The sequence below is a fragment of the Cervus canadensis genome, chromosome X, assembly GCF_019320065.1.
Source record: "Cervus canadensis isolate Bull #8, Minnesota chromosome X, ASM1932006v1, whole genome shotgun sequence".
NCBI classification, from domain to species: domain Eukaryota; kingdom Metazoa; phylum Chordata; class Mammalia; order Artiodactyla; family Cervidae; genus Cervus; species Cervus canadensis.
Window position 1 is genome coordinate 97897987 of NC_057419.1, and position 8511 is coordinate 97906497.

Sequence of the window (8511 nt, forward strand, 5' to 3'; positions counted from 1 at the left end):
GCTCTGCCTTCCTCTTCACCCCAGTTCCCTCGTGTGCCTGTCTGTCTTTAAATGTGCCCTTTATATGGGGACAGCTCTACTGTTAGAGGAGGGTCCATCCTTATTGTGCTCACTTGACTTCCATCAGCTCTGTGAAGAACTTTCCTTTGTCTGTAAGGTCACGCCAAGGTATTTGAGATTGGGACTCCAACACCTGACTCTGAGGGTACACGATGTGAGTCCTCATACCCTACAAAGGCTCTGAGGAAGGAACACACTGGAATGTTCCAAGGATGGAAAGATGGCCTTTGTGGCCACTGGGGGTGAACCCAGGGTCGAGAAGAGCAGGCCACCAGGGTAGGAGCTAGATCACGTAGGGCCTCGTGGGCCTGTGAGAACTGTGGCTCTGCTGTGCTCGGGGAGGAAAAGGCCCAGAAGGCCCTGAACAGGGTGCCCTTGGGACCTTGTCCCCATCCTCACAGCCATGTGGAAACGGAGGCCCCTTGCAAGGTGCTGAGACCCTGCTGACGTTCAGGCTCGCAGCTCTGCTCCTCTGCCTCCACCCGCCTCCAGTGAGCAGGGACCACCCCCCTCCAGGTACAGGGAAAGAAGTGAGAATGGTGGTGCGTGTGTTCAAGTCCCCTGAAGTCATGGGCTACATATCTATGCCTCCGTGCCTCCTCAGCCATCGAACGAGGTGACGATAACCTAGTGGATTATTTGAAGTCTGAATTCTGTGATCCCTGCATGGTGCCATCCTAGGCCCTGGTGGTGACATGGAGTGCACCCATCTCAGGAGTTCCTGCTCTTCTTTGTTCTTTCTCTAGGCTCTGGGCAGGGCCCGGGACATCTGCTGACAGTGGAGGCAGTGGTATGGGAAGGACTGGGTGGAAAGTGGCTCCCAAAGTTACAGGGAAGACACCTGGCAGGGCTTTTGAGGTCCAGGGTGCCCCATGGCCGAGTCCACATTGGTTAGCATAGATCTGCCCTCATCATCCCTGGGCTAAGACGGGGGATCTGCAGAGCATGGGCAATGATGGGGCCGCAGAGCTGAAAGGTGGGGTGGTGGCAGGGAGTGGGGGAAGCCAAGCCCAGGACAATGCCTGTCTGTGCTGGGAGAGGACCAGAGCCTGGCCTCTGGGCTGTGAAGCCAGGGGGCTTGCCCTCCCTCCTCAGTGCTCTCAGGGTTTCAGGGCCCTCTGTCTTGGAATTCACCTCATGCCTTTCTCCCGCTGTCCCACCCTCCTTGCTGACCTCCCCACAGACTGCATGGGATGGATGGGTCCTCTGGGTTGCCACCCTGCTATCAGTGGACTGCGTGGAGACAGATGGAAAGAGCCAGCCTTCTCTCCAACCCATGCTTTCTGTGTCAGCAGATTTGGAGGATGCTCAGGCTCGTGGGGCTGAGGTCCAGCCCAGGGCTGTGAGCTTGCAGGCCACTGAATCACACTCCTGACCTTTGTGGTTTTGTGTTTCTGCAGCCACATGAAGACCTGGGAGCCCTGGGAGATGAAGTTCGGCTGTCTGCTCTTCTGACGGCCCTATGCGGGTTTTGTCTTAAACGGTGTCAAGACCCTGGAGATGGAGATGCCGTGGCAGCCCATGCTACGTGGCCACCAGCACTATACCTTGGCCGTCCACATGGCACACCGGGACTGGGAGGACGCGGCCTGGCGGGAGCTGCTGGAGCAGAGGCTGGGGATGAGCCCCACCCAGATCCAGGCCTTGCTGCGGGACGGGGTAAAGTTCAGTCATGGAGTGATCGTGGGTAAGTGATGCCCTGCCTCCTGCTGCCCGCATGGCCCCCAGCACTGCCCTGGATCTTGGCCGGATTATGCTTGTTTGTTTTCTGTTGAACTAGTTTGTGAGGTTGGGCATGGCGGCTGAGGTTTCTTCAGAGGGACAGCAAGGGTCCCTGGGCTGGGAGCCAGCTGCCCGAGGTGCCTGATCACCACTCTGGGCCTCAGTCCCCATTTGTGCTTGAGGCAGAGGTGGGTCCAGGTCTGCACGTGGCACTTGTCTGTGTGCCTGTGTGTCTGTGTCCCCACGTGTGTCTGTGTGCCCGGCAGAGACCGTGAGAGGCAGTAAAGCACCCAGCCTGGGTTCCATACCCACACTGCCTGAAGCAGGGCCTAAGCAAGTCCCCTGACTCCCCAGGGGTGAGGCCCCACAGCAACACCTGTCTGCTGGTAAATCCCCTGGGGACCTGATGTCTGCTGGCCCCCGCTGGGGCCCTCCTGCTCTGTCCCTGGGGCCTGCAGTGGGCAGACTGAGAGCTGCCTGTGGCCTGGTGGGTTCATGGGGCACCAGGCCTCTCCCTTTCATTTTGCTCCCTCCCTCGCTTGGCCTCGCTGTGAGTTCCCTTTGCCGAGGTGAGCCCGTCTGAAATGCTCAGCCAGAGGACCCAGTTCACCTCGGGTTCCCTCCATGATACGGTCTTAGTCTCAAGCAGGTGCAACTTTGAATGACCTTGTTCTCATTCTGTGTCCTGTCTTTGCACACATCTCGTGGTCATCGGGGGCATTTTGCTGTGCCTAGAAAACCTAGGTCCCAACTAGGTGGAGGAGCTGGAGAATCAAGGCCTGCTACCCTACCTGCAACAGAAGTACATGACTGTGCTTGCCAACCCCTGCTGGCTGCTGCAGCCCATCGATGGGAGGGGCAGGAAGGACATCTTCCAGGTGAACATCCTCCAGCACCTGATCCTCTTTGGGCAGGAGGCCTGTCCAGACTGGGCTCTCGAGAGGAAAGTGACCGAGACCAGACATGCTGATACCATGCAGTCACCATTGCGCTCTGGACTTGCCCATCTGGTTCTGTCTGAATCGGCCCTGTGCTGTGGTGCCCACTTGGCGCGGGGCTGGGGGCAGGGACTCCCCTCATGTGATGCTGCTCTGGAATCAGTGAGAGTCTCTGGGACTTTGACCTTTATGAATTGATGGCGTTGCCAGTTGTTTTGGCCCTGCTGGATCTGGGTGGTTGAGAGAAATGTGTTGTGGAAACAGGTTAGTGTTTTTCCCTCTCTGTTCTGGTCCAAAGTCCCAGATGTTGGAACAATGACCAGGGGGTGATGGGGGAAGGCTGGGGGCAGGGCTGCACATCGGCAGGCAGAGAGGCCCACAGGCCCAGAAACAGGCCACTGGTTATCTTTGCACGTGACCCTTGTCCTACTGTAAAGTGTCCCTTGGCTCTCAAAGCATGTCTGTTGGACACAGTGCCTGGCCGCCTCACGCCCAAAGAGAGGCTCCTAAATACAGCTGTGAGGGCAGAGCGACTAGGGCTGGTGTTCACCTTGTGGAAACCTTGTACTTGTCTTTGGGTTTGGGGTAATGTGTTTGCAAGGCACTTGGCGGCTGGCGTGACCCTGCTTTCCAGTGAGTCTCCTGGGGAGGCCCCTGGATAGGGAGCTGGGACACTCAGCTGCTGATCAGAAACTTGTGGCATCGTTGGGGGACACTTGAGGATCTCTTCTGCTTCAGGGTGCATGACTCATGGAAGGTGACACCCCAAAGTCGGAAGCCCAGTTGGGCCGTCTGCTGAGTGGCAGGCAAGGCCCAGGGACCTGTCCGTCCTGGGCTTGCCTCAGCACTCGGCTCATGAGTCAGATGCTTGGATGAATCTGTGAAATGCTGCTGTTTCAGATGAAAAGGGACCGTGGGAACTGGACCAAAGCCTGTATGGGGCGTGGGCTTCCAGCCTTTTCTGGCTCATCTTGTGCCATGTGTGAATACAATGGACAGATAGAAAGAACACAGACTCGCAGTTCTTATTTGATTGTTTATTGTCTCCACTGGAGTTTTGCTTTACTTTATTAGAGCCAGAAATCTATTTTGATTACAAAAGAGTGCTTTTGAGTGTCCCTAGGGATCTGGCAGCTCAGGGATTGGGCTTGTTCTTGACCTGCTCACAGAGGGCACACTTATAATCTGAGGATTCTCCCTGCTCCTCCTTTGACTCAGGGGTTTCGACTGGGACCATGACTGAAAAGAGCGCCATCAGGATGGAGTAACAGGTTGAAAGGTTGTTGCTGACCCATGAAAAGACTCTGGGATTCTTGGCCTCCGGAGGAGAATTCAATCCGGGGCCAGAGACAAGGCTTGATCGCTCAGAGCTTTTGTGTAATAAAGTTTTATCAAAGTATAAACGAGATAGAGAAAGCTTCTGACATAGACATCTGAAGGCGGCAGACAGAGTTCGCCCCTGCTAGTTTTTAGCTGGATGTTATATAGTCACTAGCAGTCTGTTAATGAAAGAAAAGAATGCCTTAAAACTCAGAATGGCACCAGGCCTCTCATCCATAAGATGTATTTTGGGATACTCTTGGCACCAGAGGAGTCATCCCAGGCCATAAAGCGATTGACTTGAATCTTGTAGAAGGGCAGATCACCATACAAATAGTTTCGTTTACATAGGTTAGGGGAACAATGTCTGAGTATAACATAATGGTTTGTCAAGTCAGTTCTGAGCCATTAGAGTCTGGGGTAAATGCATAGTATGTTAATACAGCTTGAGACAAGCATTTCCATAAGAAAAATGCATTGGTTAACTCAAGGTTTGAGAATAGTCAACTTCAGGTGGAACCAGGTGTCATTATGGCAACACAGTATTTTAAGAGAAACCTCCTTTTAAAATTTGTGTCAGTTCAGTTCAGTTCAGTCGCTCAGTCGTGTCCGACTCTATGACCCTGTGAACCACAGCACGCCAGGCCTCCCTGTCCGTCACCAACTCCTGGAGTCCACCCAAACCCATTTCCATTGAGTTGGTGATGCCATCCAACCATCTCATCCTCTGTCTGCAGGAGCAAGGAGGAGACTGGGAGCGAGGAGGTTGAGGTGGATGCAGCCTCCCCCGCCTCAGCCCCCAAGAGCTTCACATTCACCAGGCCCTGGGCCTCGCCTGGATCCTAAAGGTCTTCCTTGGGCTTGCTCAGCTCAGTCATCCTGACCACGAGTGTGATGCCTGGGATCAAACCACAGACAGGAGTGAGGCAGGGGAATAGATGGGGATGATGGGCCTGGGGGAGAGAGGGGTTGTGAGTGGCCTCGGCTGAGAAATGCATCCTTAGTGGTCTGACACAGACCACTTACAGGTCTTCCCTTGAGGGGTGCTTTCAGACCTCACAGGGGCATGCCTCTGGGGCGACCAGTCCCCTGGCTGCCTGAAGGAGGATGTGAGGTGGCTCCCCAGGGTGCAGACAGCACAGTCCAAGATTTCTGGGGCTGACAAGGTGTGAGGGTTAGGCCCTTGTGGGGTCCCCTCTATTCTGGGAAGGGAAGCCCTGTTGCACACTTAGGACACCCTCCTTACTTGACTCCTAGCACTGGCTGGACCTCCCCTACTCTCTGACCTCAGGACATGGGCCTCAGACTTCTGCCTTTGCCTTCTGGTTCCTGTGAGAGACATGGAGGGGGCACCTCAGCAGTATCCTGTGGCATAGCCCTGAGCGTTCTGGGATGGTACAAAGGGTGGACTCTGTGAGGTCCTCCCAGTTGTGCGGTGGGAGGTCTCCTTGGGGTTCCCTTGTAATGTTCACCTTTCCCGTGGCACAACCTGGTCCCTTCCCTCTGGGGGCCTGCATAGAAACTCAGAAAAAGAACAGAAAGTGCTAAGGAGCCCCACGTGTGGCCACACCTGCTCAGGGCCTCCCGTAGGCCCTCAGCTCCTCCTGACATCCTGCCTGGCCTTCCAGCACTAACCACAGTGGTGGGGGTCTGCTCAGTCCTCCCTCGGGGTCCGGGAAGCCCACCCTCTGTGGACCTGAAGCCTCAGCCTTCTGCCTGATCACCTCAGGTCTCGAGGTCCCTAAGCCAGAGGTCAAGAAACTGCTCACCCTGTTCGCCCCACTCTGCGGCCTCCAAGACCCCCATCAAAGGCGAGGATCCCTCCTCATGTTAGGGTCTAACTGCCTCATTCCTTCCTCTCATGGAGGCTGGGCTCCAGGCAGGATGCAGGATTATCCTGTCCTCCATTTTGAGGCCCTCCCTCTCTCATGAGGCCCCCAGTCTCTCTGAGACCTGCATGTGAGGAAGGCAGACGGGCCTACTGTGCTCTTCTCACCTCAAGGGCTCCCACGTATGACTTCAGGGGCAGGGATCTCTCGGGTTCCATCAATCCTCCCTCAGGGTCCTCTCAGTTCTCCTCAGGCACCTCACCTTGCCCCCGGGCAGGACCTGGATTCATGCCTCTCCCCAACTGAAGCCTTGTCCCTTATACCAGGGCCCCAATCTCTCGAAGACACGGATGTCAGGAAATCCGACCATGCCTGTTTCACTCATTCTATTCCACTGTTGCCCTGGACTGACAACGGAGATGGGCTTCTCTGAGGTGCCCTCTGATTGGGGTCCATGGTCCCCTAGTCCCTCCTAGGATCCTCAACTTGACACCCCGCAGGACCTGGGAAATTGTCTTCCTGAGTCCCCACCTCACATGTGAGGTCTCAGTCTGAGACCCAGATATCAGGAACTCCTCCCCCACACCATGTCCATAGTATGAGACCTGTATGTCAGGAAGTCTGACCATGTTCTCCTGCACTCATCCTACCCCAGGGATGTCAAGGACCAACAGCAGGGACTGGCTTCTCTTAAGTCTCCTCTGATTGGGGTCCAGGCTCCCCTCAGTCCCCCCTCAAGGTCCTCACCTAAACTCCTTCAGAACCTAAGAATCTCCCCTCCAATCTCTGAGGCTTCGCCCCTTATATCAAGTCTCCAATGTCCCTGAGACCCAGAGCTCATGCCCCCGTGAGAGTCGTCCCGGGCTGACAGCAGGTGCCGGGACCGGAGGGATTCCCTGTTTCCTCCCTCAAGGTCCTCATCTTGAGCCCTGGCAGGTCCAGGGATGCCCTTTGTGTTTACCGGCTGCAGGGCCATCACTCCAAGGCCATCACCTCACTGAGACCCCAAAGGGAAGCCTGTGGACGTGACACCAGGGCTCCAAACCCAGGGCTTCCCAGAGATGAGATGATGCCCTGGGCGTTCCTCCACTCTCCTTCTGCTCTTCACTTTGACTCTCAGCAGGTCTGAGCACCATCCTCTGTCCCTAACCTTGCTCCCCTTAGAACCAGGCCCTCCCTAGCCAGGACCCCTGAGAAGCAAGTGGGAGTAGGGGGCTCATTCCTACAACCCTGCCGTGGTCTCCCAGGGCTGACAGCAGTGTCGACCTGGATGTCCTGGGGCCCCAGAGGCCCCCTCAGGGTTCTACCTTGACTCCTAGCATAGCTGGGTTCCTTCACTCTGCTGACCTGAACCCGGGCACCTGACCCAGGCCCTCACCTCTCCCCTCCCAGCGGGATCAGTGACATTACATCTGGACACCACGCCCAACAGTCATCCAGGGCTGTCAGGAGGGCTGCACGTGCACCCCCTGGGGACCCTCAGTCTCCTCTGGTCCTCACCTCGAGTCTCCACAGCACATGGGCCCCTCCCTCTGCCCACCTGAGACTGGCCCCAAAGACCAAGCCTATGACTCCCTGAGTTAACTGACAAAGTGGGGGGGGGGCGGTGTGAAGACTCAGCCTGACAGCCCAGACCGGGGCCCCCAGGAGTCCCAGTTGGGCTGGAGTTGTATTTCATAGGATCCTCTGTTCTGGGGTGACTGGACCCCATTGTCCTCTCTCAGGAGGGCACCTCGTTAACCTTTGAGAGAAGGCTGCAGTCCTAGCACAGATGCTGGATGGGGGTGCTGCTGTGCCCATGACCTTGGGGGAGCACCGGGATCCACTCACCTTCCCACCAGGGCCCCTCAGTGTCACCACACTTTGGAAATTTTTGTATAAATGATGTTTTAGCTGAAGAGTGTGGGCAGCGGCAGGTGAGTCAGCAAGAACTCAGCAGCCTGGAGATGGCCTTGGCTGCTCATAGTGACTTCACACTTCTCCTCTCTGGGGCATCCCCAGGGTCGTCTCCTGGTGGCTCTCTTCGGCTGGTCTGCATGGATGCCCCCCCTCCCCCGCCATGAGCCCTTCTTGTGCAGAGTGGCCAGAGGGGCACTTGGGGGCCACAACTTGTGAGTCGTGGGTTCAAAGTCCCCACTGGTCGGGCGACTTTAGACTCTTCCCCCAGGAAGGAGAGATGTTCAGGAGGAGGGTGGGTCGCTGCCCTGCCCTGCCCCTGGGGCCTCTGAGGGCCAACTGCAGTTTGGCCCAGCCTCCATGATAGCCTGGCTGCCGTCTCCCCTCTACAACTCCCCAGAGCAGCGCTCAGAGGCTGGAGGTGCTGCCTGAGTGAGGCTTGAGCATCCCCAGGTTTGCTGAGGGTGGGGGCATGCAGAGCTCATCATCTGAGGGGTTTGCATTGGGCCTTGGGAGGCCCCCTGGCCGTGACCTCAGACCCTGGAGATGGGGACCTTCCCTTCCTTTCCAGAGGCTCAGCAGATGGCTGAGTGCCTTGCTGCCCAGTCACAGGCCTTGCTTGTGGGGTCGGGCGTTCACAAGACACAGGCCATGGGGACTCATCACCCTCCCCTGGCAGTTTGTAGCTCAAGTCATCCCAGGGCCTTGGTTCTTGACAGTTCCCAGGGAGTCCCAGGCGGTTCCTC

General features: G+C 56.7%; 1 pseudogene; it reads left to right on the forward strand.

Annotated features, from left to right (window-relative positions):
• Positions 1–1488: 1488 nt before the first annotated feature.
• On the forward strand, positions 1489–7234 carry LOC122435664 (annotated as a pseudogene).
• Positions 7235–8511: the final 1277 nt, after the last annotated feature.